This window comes from Cebus imitator, unplaced genomic scaffold (genome assembly GCF_001604975.1).
Source record: "Cebus imitator isolate Cc_AM_T3 unplaced genomic scaffold, Cebus_imitator-1.0 Scaffold26, whole genome shotgun sequence".
NCBI lineage: Eukaryota > Metazoa > Chordata > Mammalia > Primates > Cebidae > Cebus > Cebus imitator.
This window is the reverse complement of record NW_016107341.1, coordinates 2,782,643-2,795,088: the sequence shown is the minus strand read 5'-3', so window position 1 is coordinate 2,795,088 and position 12,446 is coordinate 2,782,643.

Sequence of the window (12,446 nt, the reverse complement as noted above, 5' to 3'; positions counted from 1 at the left end):
AGTAAAATTAATTTACAGAATCATGCCTTTGAAACATTGGCAAAGCTATAAATTTGTTCCTGAATTTTCAAATTCAGACAGTACATCACAGTAGTTAAGAACAGAATTGCAGAAACATGGTCCAATGGAATAGAACAGAGGCCTCGGAGGCAACACCACACATCTACAGCCATCTGATCTTTGACAAGCCTCACAAAAACAAGCAATGGGGAAAGGATTCTCTGTTTAATAAACGGTGTTGGGAAAACTGGCTAGCAGTGTGCAGAAAACAGAAACTGGACCCCTTCCTGACACCTTACACTAAAATTAACTCCAGATGGATTAAAGACTTAAACATAAGACCTAACACCATAAAAACCCTAGAAGAAAACCTAGGCAAAACCATTCAGAATATAGGCATAGGCAAGGACTTCATGGCTAAAACACCAAAAGCAATGGCAAAAAAGCCAAAATCGACAAATGGGACCTAATTAGACTCCAGAACTTCTGCACAGCAAAAGAAACAATCATTAGAGTGAACTGGCAACCAACAGAATGGGAAAAAATTTTTGCAGTCTACCCATCTGACAAAGGACGAATATGCAGAATCTACAAAGAACTAAAATAGATATACAAGAGAAAAACAAGCCCATTCAAAAGTGGGCGAAGGATATGAACAGTTTTCAAGAGAAGACATACATGAGGCTTACAAACATATGAAAAAATGTTCATCATCACGGGTCATTAGAGAAATGCAAATCAAAACTACATTGAGATACCATCTCACGCCAGTTAGAATCGCGATCATTAAAAAATCCAGAGACAACAGATGCTGGAGAGGATGTGGAGAAATAGGAACACTTTTACACTGTTGGTGGGAGTGTAAATTAGTTCAACCATTGTGGAAGACAGTGCGGTGATTCCTCAAGGACCTAGAAATATAAATTCCATTTGACCCAGCAGTCCCATTACTGGGTATATATTCAAAGGATTATAAATCTATCTATTATAAGGACACATACACATGAATGTTCATTGCAGCACTATTTACAATAGAAAAGACTTGGAACCAACCCAAATGCCCATAGATGATAGACTGGACAGGGAAAATGTGGCACATATACACCATGGAATACTGGGCTGCCATAAAAAACAATGAGTTCGTGTCCTTTATGGAGACATGGATGAACCTGGAAACCATCATTCTCAGCAAACTGACACAAGAACAGAAAATCAACAACTGCATGTTCTCACTCAAAGGCGGGTGTTGAACAATGAGAACACATGGACACAGGGAGGGGAGCATCATACACTGAGGTCTGTTGGGGGGTGGAACTAGGGGAGGGTCAGAGGGGACTGGGGAGTTGGGGAGGGATAACATGGGGAGAAATGCCAGATACAGGTGATGGGGAAGAAGGCAGCAAATCACATTGCCATGTATGTACCTATGCAACAATCCTGCATGTTCTTTACAAGTACCCCAAAATCTAAAATGCAATAAAGTATATATTAAAAAAGAAGAACAGAATTGCAATAATACAACCATGGATATAAGCCCAAATGTGCTATTCATATTTGTGTCGGAGAATAAGAATTTCTGTGCTTCAGATTTTTATTGCAAAGGAAGTTAATAATAATACTCAATTTTCATATAGCACTTTGTCTAGTGTCTGGAAAATAAAAGTGAGAATATTTTCAAAGAAATTTAAGTTACATTCATTAACATGTAGTATTTATTTTTATTTCGTATTACATCTTTTGACAAGTGGTTGTTGAAAATACGGCATGAGATGAATTTGGCTTTAGGTGACAAGAGGATTCTCACGAAGTCCTCAAGTTTGAAGAAAGGGTCCAGCTAAAAGAGTAATTGAAAAAGTTTGATCAAGAAGGCCTGGTCATGAAATCATGGAAGAGGAATCGATCTCAGGCAGCTTCTCATGGGCAAAAGCCCAGAAGAGAAAAAAATGTAAATAGAGAATGCAACTCAGGCAAACTTTAAGACACTACATGTCAGTGGGAACAAAAGTTGGTAATTGCTTTGTGAAAGCCAATATGTATCAAAAATGTGAATGTATATATACTTTACCCAACAATTCCATTCAAAGAATTCATTAAAATAATAGCAATAAATATGTGTGCACAGATATTTACATAAAGATAAGCACTGAAGCACTGCTAATAATAGTGGAAGTGGAAAACTTGCATGTTCATCAAAAAACATATTTAAGTAAATAAGATATGAATATTGCACCCATTAAGATACATATATTAAACACATATTTCATACACTTATATTTTATGAATTCGTGTGTGTATATATGTGTGTGTGTATTTGTATACTCAAGTAAAATGAAATGTTTAAAAGGACGATGACCATCTAGTTTAAGATTGTCTCTGGTTTACAGCTGTTGTGCTTATATTTTCATCTTTATATTTATCTGCATTCATAATTAAGCTAAAATATTCTAAAATTGTTCTGATCAGAAAAATATGACAATTAACTATTTAAAGTATTTCTAAAAGTATTCTGTTAGGAGAGAAGAGACTTAGATGTAAAAATGAAAAAGAAAGCTTCAATTAATGTAACTGGCTTAATGGATTGCTAACTTTGTATGGGTGATGCTAGGTATATTTGGTGGAAGTAATTGTTTTTAAAGTATATGATTGCCAGTGTATAGGGAATCAAGGCTTAACTGTGCTTGTGAGATATACATAACTGGATGAGCCACTCTGCCATAGCCTCTGCATGTGACAGATCCCTGTGCACTATGACTCATTTCTGCAATCCCAGGGAGGAGACATGTATGTTTGAAGCATAAACTGGTACTTTAAAGAGACCATTTCAGGGAAAAATTAATATTTATATATATATTTTTTGATTTTGGGGTACATGTGAAGAACATGCAAGATTGCTGCATAGGTACACACATGGCGGTATGATTTGCTGCCTTCCTCCCCTTCACCTATATCTGGCATTTCTCCCCATGCTATCCCAAAACCTAAAATGCAATTAAAAAAAAAAAATCCCAAAGCCCAAGCCACACCCTAGACCAATTAGATTCCAGTGTCTGTATCTGACATAAGCCTTGCTATTTTTTACTTTCTCCAGTGCCCAGGATCAATCCACTGTACCCCCCTGTCTAGGGGTTCCCTGTGGCCCTTGGTAGAAGGACAGCTGCTGATCAACTTGACCAAGAACATTAAATTCCCAGGTAACCAGCCTGAGAAAGGATAAGGAAAGGTCCAGGGTAAAGTTCAGAGTCCAAGCAACATTAAATTTTAAAACTCCCCACATGACTTTAGCCTGCAGCCAATTTTGAGAACTGGCATTCTGTTCTCCACATATATGAACCCACTTACTCCTCAAACAATCTTCTGAGGTAGGTGAGAATGCTTGCCTCCCCACTTTAAATGATGAAGGGCAGGAATATTAATTCAGCCACAAGCAGTAGAGCTGAGATTTGAACTCAGGCAGTCAGGCTCCATAGGATGCATTCTTAGAAGCTCTGCAGTGGTGTCCCTGGTGCCAGCTGCTGTGGATAGGGAACTCCGGCTCCAGAGAGAGGCCAATGAACAGACACTACACAGAGGGACAATGTGATGGCCTCACTGGCTTTCCAGCCACCAGCCATTCCCAACCCTGGTCTTCACGTGTCTCAGCCAGAGACTCACTGTCCCTGCCTCCCTTGCAGCTATGGTTCCAGCCAACAAGATGCACTGGGAAGCCTTCTTGGAGCTTTCAGGGAGAGTTTTGCTCCAAGGTTAAAGGACAGGGGTGTGAGAAGGAACACTTTTCACCTTTTCCAGCTTATGTTCATCCTTCCACCTGAGATGTTTCCATGTGAGGATGTGATATTTGCAGCTGCAGAGGCCATCCTGTGACCACAAGGAAAAGGCCGAGAGAGCCACAGACACTGATGGGACTGTCGAACCATTCCGGAACAGGCCCCCTCCAGATGTCTTGTTAAAATAGAGATCTAAAATGTCTTCCTTGCTTTCAGCTATTCAATTACTTGCACCTGCATCAATTAGAATTTGATTTGACTGTAATTAATAGAAAGCCCCAAAATAACAGTGGCTTTTGCAAGATAGAGGCTTATTTCTCTTTCATATAAAAGAAGTCTGAAGATAAGCAGCCCAGAGTGACAGGGGCAGCTTTAAAGTCACCAGAGAGTTAAGCATCTTTTCTTTCACTGCCCTGCCATTCTTAGCATGTCGCTTCCACTCCCACGGCTCAAAGAGGGCTGCCCAGGCTCCAGGCATCACATTTGCTTTCCAGCTAGCAGGAAGGAGGAGAGGTGGAAGAAGCATCTCCCTCTCCTTTTAAGAACACTTCCCAGAAACTCTTCTGTCTATATCCCATTGACTAGAATTTAGCAACATGACCACAACTGGCTGTAAGGGGGGTTGGGAGCCACATTTGTTCTGGCCAGCAATAAACCTAACCAAAAAGAGAGATTCCATAGATAAGAAAGAAGAATATGTGAAAAAATAAACAGTCAGTTTCATACAGTTGAGGCCATCCTAATTAATCCAGATAGCTGGCTGATGCTCGGGCAGGGAGAGGCTCAAATATAACGCCTCTGAATATATATATATATATATATATATGTATTTTTTTTTTTTTTTGAGATGGAGTCTCAGTCTGTCACCCAGGTTAGAGTCCAGTGGCGCTATCTTGGCTCACTGCAACCTCCACCATCTAAGTTCAAGTTATTTTCCTGCCTCAACTTCCTGAGTAGCTGGGATTACAGGCACCTGCCACTACGCCAAGCTGATTTTTGTATTTTTAGTAGAGACACGATTTTACCATGTTGGCAAGGCTGGTCTCGAACTCCTGTCCTCAGGTGATCCACCCACCTCAGCTTCCCAAAGTGCTGGGATTACAAGCATTAGCCACCATGCCTGGCCAGAAAAAGTAATATCATTGAAGGCACTGAGTGTGCAAAGTACCAAGCTCCAGTCATTGTTCATGTATGCCACCTTATTTGTCCTTCTAATAACCCCATGTGATGACAGCTGCCATTCACTAAAATCTTCTTCAGTAGCAGGGTTTAACAGAGTGCTTTGGGGAATTATTTCATTTGATCCATACCCCAATGCAATGTGGTAGGTATTCTTTCTTTTGTTAAAATTTATTCTTATTTTTATTTGATACATAATTATATTTATGGGGTACAGTATGATATTTTAATGCAGGATACCATGTGTAATAATAAAATCAGGTTAATTAGTATATTTATCATCTCAAACATTTATCATTTCTTAGTATTAGGAATATTGAAAATATACAAAAAAGTTGTTAACTGTAGTGACTATAGTGTTAACTATTGAACACTAGAAATTATTCCTCATATCTAGTTCCAGTTTTGTACTTGTTAACCTGTCTCTTCCTATTCCCAATCTGCTCTACACTCCCCAGCCTCCTAGAACCAGTATTCTACCATCTACTTTCATGAGATCAACTTTTTAGCTCCCACAGGTGAGAGAAAACATGTTTATCTTTCTGTGCTTGAGTTATTTCACTTAACATAATGACTTCCAGTTCCATCTATGTCCTTAGGTGAGTGACAGTTTTTCATTTTTTATGGCTGAATAATATTTCATTGGGTGTATATAAATAGACCACAGTTTTTTATTCATTCATCCACTGAAGGACACTTATGCTGATTCTATATCTAGGCTATTGTGAATAGTGCCATAATGAACAGGGATACAATTATCTTTTTGACATATTGATTTCTTTTCCTTTGGATATATACCCCGCAGTGGGATTGCTGGGTCATACGGTAATTCTATTTTTAGTTTTGTTGAGTAACTTCCATACGGTTTTTTCATAATTGTGCTAATTTACATTCCATCAACAGTGTATGGGAAGTGTCCATATCCTCTCCAGGATTTGTTATTCTTTTTTTTTTTTTTTTGAGATGAAGTTTCTCTCTGTCACCCAGGCTGGAGTGCAGTGGTGCAATCTTGGCTCACTGCAACCTCTGTCTCTGGAGGGCTCAAGTGATTCTCCTGCCTCAGCCTCCCAAGTAGCTGAGACTACAGGCACGTGCCGACATGCCCGGCTAATTTTTTGTATTTTTAGTAGAGGTGAGGTTTCCATGTGTTGGCCAGGATGGTCTCAATCGCTTGACCTTGTGATTCATCTGCCTCAGCCTCCCAAAGTGCTGGAATTACAGGCGTGAACCACCACACTTGGCCTTTCTTTTTGATAATTGAAATTTAAACAAGTGTAAGATGACTTCTCATTCTGGTTTTGATTTGCATTTCCCTGGTGATATATATTTCCCTGGTGATATATATATTTCATATACTTGTATGATGTGTGCGTGTCTTCTTTTGAGAAATGTCAATTCATATTATTTGCATATTTTTAATAAGATTTTTTTGTTTGCTCTTGAGTTGTTTGAGTTTTTTGTATATGCTGGGTGCTAAAACCCTTATCGGATAAATAGTTTGCAAATATTTTCTTTTATTCTTTAGGTTGTTGCTGAACTTTATTGTTTCTTTTGCTGTGCAGAAGCTTTTTAGTTTGAGATAATCTTATTTGTCTATTTCTGCTTTCATTACTTGTATTTTTGAGGTCTTTTCCATAAAATCTTTGTGCAGATAAACATCCTGGATCATTTCCTCTATGCATTTTTTAATAGTTTCATAGCTTCAGATCTTAGATTTAAGTCTTTAATTCATTTAAAGCTGATCTTGGCATATGGTCAGAGGTAGGGGTCCAGTTTCATCTTTCTGCTTGCAATAACTATTTTTCCTAGCACCATTTATTGAAGACACTGTCCTTTCCCCAGTGAATGCTCTTAGTGCCTTTGTTGATAATAGATCTTCAATAACATTGAATAGAATCATTTCTCAAATAAACACAGAAATCAGTTACCTACAAGTTTGCTAATGTTGATAATCAGTTGGCTGTAAATACATGGTTTTATTTCTGGGTTCTCTATTCTGTTCCATTGGTCTATGTATCTGTTTTCATGCCAGCACTAAGCTGTTTTGGTTACTATAGCTTTGTTGTAAATTTTGATGTCAGGTAGTATGATGCCTCCAGCTTTGTTCTTTTTGCTCAGAATTGCTTTGGTTATGTCAATGTCTTTTGTGATATTCTTATTTTGTAAATAAGGAAAAAGGGACCCTGTTTGAAGCTAAGTAACTTGCCTGAGGTTGTACAATATTAAGCAGCAGTGCTGAAATTTGAACCTTTACAGTTTGGTAGATAAGAAGCTTAGGTTTTTATTCACTGATCTCTGCTACCTATAACCAGAAAAAGAACTTTTTATATGGAGATGTCCCAGAGGGAGATGTCCATCACTGGTTCAAAGTGGAAAACTAATTGAACTTCAGCTGTGACTAAAGAGATGCGCTAATCTAGTCTGGAAGACCCCCATGTTATTGGTGGTAACCATTCAGCTACTACTGATCAAAAGCTACTTATCTGAATACAGCCATGCTTACAGTAAGGCATCATGCTATCTTAAAGAATATAATTTATACTTGTCCCTGAGACTCATCTGATCACCAATCCCAAAGCCCTTCCCCATTTGCCAGAAGACGGTTCCTCTCTTTAAAACCTTTCCAGTGATGGTCATTTCAGAATCATACAGTGGTGAGAGCAGATTATCTTAGACGATATTGGATAAAATATCATTTTCCAGTATTTCTGGGTAAATGAAGTTATCCATAATATCATTCTATGATCAATACAATTTTATTAATATTCAAAAGAAATCTACAATTTCTTCAGTTTATAAATAAAGAATATATATGCAGTGGCACTATTTACACTAGCAAGGACTTGGAACCAACTCAAATGCCTGTCAATGATAGACTGTATGAAGAAAATGTAGCACATATACACCATGGAATCCTATGCAGCCATAAAAGAAGGATGAGTTCATGTCCTTTGCAGGGACATGGGTAAAGCTGGAAACCATCTTTCTCAGCCAACTAACACAGGAACAGAAAACCAAACACAGCATGTTCTCACTCATAAATGGGAGGTGAACAATGAGAACAGATGGACACAGAGAGGGGAGCATCACATACTCAGGGCCCGTCAGAGGGCAGAGGGCAAGGGGAGGGATAGCATTAGGATAAATACCTAATGTAGATGATGGGTTGATGGGTGCAGCAAACCACGATGGCACATGTATACCTGTGTAACAAACCTGCACCTTCTGCACATGTATCCCAGAGCTTAAAGTATAATAATAATAAAAAAGGCTATATATGCAGTTAATTTAGACATGAGCATACCTTTTGTATAACTTAGACTATACTCATTTAAAAACTCAAAATGTAAGTTGGAAGATTTTATGTGGATCTACATTTATTATTTGTTTTTGTTCTGATGAATAGGAAAATTAAGATCTATGACCATATTTTTAACAATTTATTCTAAGTTTTAATGTAATAGAGGAAGCCTTTAAGTTTTTTCACATCTTTGTTAGTTTATCATTCATGGAGTTAATTTATAGCTCTATGGTTAATATCTCCAAAGGTTATCTAACACAATTGATCACATATATACAAGATGAAGTATATGTTTATGAGGAAAAAGTATTGACATCAAGGATAAACATTTCTCAGACTGAATTGTCCTCATTGACCAAATTCAAGAGTAAAATTCCAAAGAATTGAGGAAACTACCCATGAGAGACTCTGTTGAACAGGCACATTGCTGGATTCATCTACCAAACATATGAACATAATTGTATCTATTTATAAGAACAAAGTTTCAATTTGAGGAAGTGGCCAGGTTTTGAAAAATATCCCCCAAATCATCCCCTTATTTCATAACTAGAATGAAATGACAAAACTGAAACTGGGGAAAAAAACTAAAGCTCTATGTTCATCAAAATTAATATGGGAAAACCCATGTCATTTTTGTAAGCAATAAACTTCAAAGTACTGGTGGGTTTTTCCTTCATATTTTACTGCTTACAGTATTTTTCAATTAGGGACAATTTGTAACAAGCAAGGGAAAAACATTGGCAGTATGACTCACACACAATTGCTAAAAACATAAATTAGATTTGTTTGGCGTCTAATTTGGGGCTATTTTAACTCCAATATTAAAAATGGAAATGAAAGTTATGGTTTTGGAATGAGATTGAGTTTAGCATATTGGACTTTGGAAATCTTATTTCTATGAACTACATAGCAATATGTGAAATTCCATGGCAGGTTTTGTGTGCACAAAAAGAGTTCAGCATATGTTCCTCTAAAAAAATTTTTTTCTGCAATATATTTTAATTATTTACATCACAACAAAATATCATAAAAATGGCTCATTAAATGAAAATGAAGGGCTATTTTCCGAATTGAGGAAAAGAGATTTAAATGATTAATGCTGTTGCTTTAAATGCTTATACATCAATAAAAATGTACATTGTCCCAGGCATACTGGAAGACTCAAAAGAAGGATAAACATGAATGATTCCTATGATATAGGCACAATCTAGTTTGGTAGCATAATTAAAATGAACAATATTTTCATGCACAACAATTCAGTAGAACTATCAAAGTTCTCTTGTGTGATATGGAGTACTATTCAAAGGAGGTGATGGTTTTCTCAAATGGAATTTCTGAGCACTCCTTGGGTAGGCAGTGGAAGAGTGAGGATACTTTGATGGAGATAAATTCAAGAAAAGTGAATGGATTTAGCATGAGTATTAGATGTCTATTGCTGCTATGAAAAATTAACGAGAAGTTAAAAGTTAGTGACTGAAAACAACAGAAATTTATTATATTACAGTTATATAGGTCAGAAGTCTGGCACCTTAAACTAAAATCAAGGAGTCAGCAAGGCTGATTTCCTCACTGGAGACCCTAGCAGAGAGTCCATTTCCCTTCTATTTCCAGTTTCCAAAGGCCTCTCTCTGGTCCTTGCACAAAATCCCTTAAACTTCAGAGCCAGCAAAAGGGAATTGAATCCTCATCATGCAGTCATCTCCCTTTGACCACTGTTGGGAAAGGTTCTTTGCTTTAAAGAACTAGTGTGATTAGACTGGATTTACCTGGATAATTCAGCATGATCTCTCCATCTCAAAGTACTTTACCTTAATCAAACCAGCAAAGTCCCTTTTGTCATGTAAGGTAACATATTTACACTTCTGACGATTAGAACATGAACATCTCTGGGAACCATTATTACTGCCTACCAGATCCTGCAGATAGGACAGAATAATTTTCCTTTCTTTCATTCTTAAGTTTTTTAAGTTTTAAAATCTTGCCCCTTAAACTTTATATTAAACTAAGCTCTACTCAATAAAGAGAGGGCGATTCTAATTTGAGTGTGGAGGCTGGATGAATGGTCATGGTGTGGAGAAAAATAAAGAACTTGATTTTAATTGTTTTCTGATTTGTAGCAAGTTAGTCATGGTGTTAGCCTACAAAATTTAAGCCCATTTTCATAAGAGTATTCTAACTTGAAATCCCAAACTCATCCATATAATAATACACAATGACCTTGTGGGTCACGGTTTACAGATGGGAAAACAGATGGGACTGCTCTTGTCTTGTCACCAGTCATCCACATTACTTCAAGAATGAACACCAATTTCTTCTGCAAAACAGTCTAACTCAGAATCTCTGGCTTTCAGACAGCAAAACATACAGAAACCTAAGTGTTCAACCAATAACTAAAAGTATTCAATTTCTGCCCATCACCCTCTCTCCTATCCCTTTGGTCACACCTGCCGCACGAAATTCCACTATTTGATCTTCTATTTACTGTCCTATATTTGGGCTCATCCTTCTATATGCTGTGGTATGTGAAGCCAACCCTGACCAGTATGGCCTAGCCTTTTTTGTCCAAGCCCAAACATTGATAGAAGAGACTAAGAAAACATTCTAACAAGCAAAAGTTTTGACTTGAACCTCAGTAGCAAATACAGTTTACTGGATATTTTGAGGTCATTGTATAGAGTCTTAAATTTGGGGCAGAGAATTTTGCCTTGATGGAGTAATACATCAAGAATAAGACAATTTGAGGGCTTAGTTGATATTTTAAAACATTTACTTAAGTATGCATGCTAAAAGAACAAGAATTGGTTAGTTGAGCATAAGAGCCCAGGTGTGAGGTTTGCATAGAGGAAATCAAGATTACAACAATTTGAAGACACACTGGCTTCATCCAGAAAGTTGTGAAAATTTTTAAAGTGTCATTTCTCCTTTCAAAATTCATATGCTATTTTTTCTTTTCTTTTTAAGACAGTCTTGCTCTGTCAACCAGGCTAAAGTGCAGTGGCACGATCTGGCCCGCCTAAGCCTCCCAAAGTGCTGGGAATACAGGCATGAGCCACCGCGCCTGGCCTCCTATGCTATTTTATATAAGTGATAAATTTTAGATTCTAGTTTTTTATGTATGTGTTTGTGGGTGCCTACATGAAAAAAAAATCAGAGACTGAATGAGTGACACTTTTACCATTTTAGATTCTGTTTGAGATTATAGTCACCATCAGCTTTTAAAGTTGTGTATGAATTTCCCATATTGTAAAAACTAACTTGTGTTTAGAAAATGGATTCTTGATTATAATAAACGTAAAAGGAAACTGGATTTTTTTCCTTATAATAGGTATATATAAAGATAGCTGGAATCATTTACTGGAATAACTCTCAAATACTTGTGCCGTTATGTATTTTTTAAAAATTCTATCTAAGGTTTTAGCCTAACAAGATGCAAATAAAAAAGGAAAACAACAAAGAAACCTTCTACATTGAAAGATATTAATTTTAATAATGAACTGAAGAAGACCACATTACTTTGTAATAGATATTTAAGAAATTGAAAAATAATGAATGATAGAAGGGTACTAAGCTAATGAACTTCTGTACTATACAATATTACATAATTTGGATAAGCATAATTGACTATTCCAACTAATAACTTTGTCAGATAGAATATTAAATGATGGAGGTATTGTTTATGAAAACAAAGTATAAGAACTGTTATCTTTAAGTACAAAGAAACTTCCAAAGTACAGTAAATTTGAAAAAAAAAATTCTCATTTACTTGCAACAAGACACTGCAGTATTAACTTTTTCTTACTTAAATTCACTTTTAACATTTTACTTCAAAATTACAGCTATAGCAAATTTATACGAGTGAAAGTGAGAATTTAATCATTTATGCAGATAATTCCAGTACTTAACTAACCTAAGAAGGCATCTAATTATAATTTACTCAAAGGAGCTATTAATGTGATCAAATAGAACAGATTGCCATTCAACTTTCTATGGTGTGAAAGATATTTTAACCAGTCTAGAGAACAAGAAATTGGAAAAACATCCAATGAATTATTTCTTCTGCATTATTCAATGTATTTGAGGAAAGTTTGTTACTACCATGAACAAGATTAAAATATTTCTTTATCTAAACTGGTCATAATGAGCAATTTGGAGACACAACTTTCAGAAATTACCTCCTTACTTACCTTATGTATTAAGCTCTT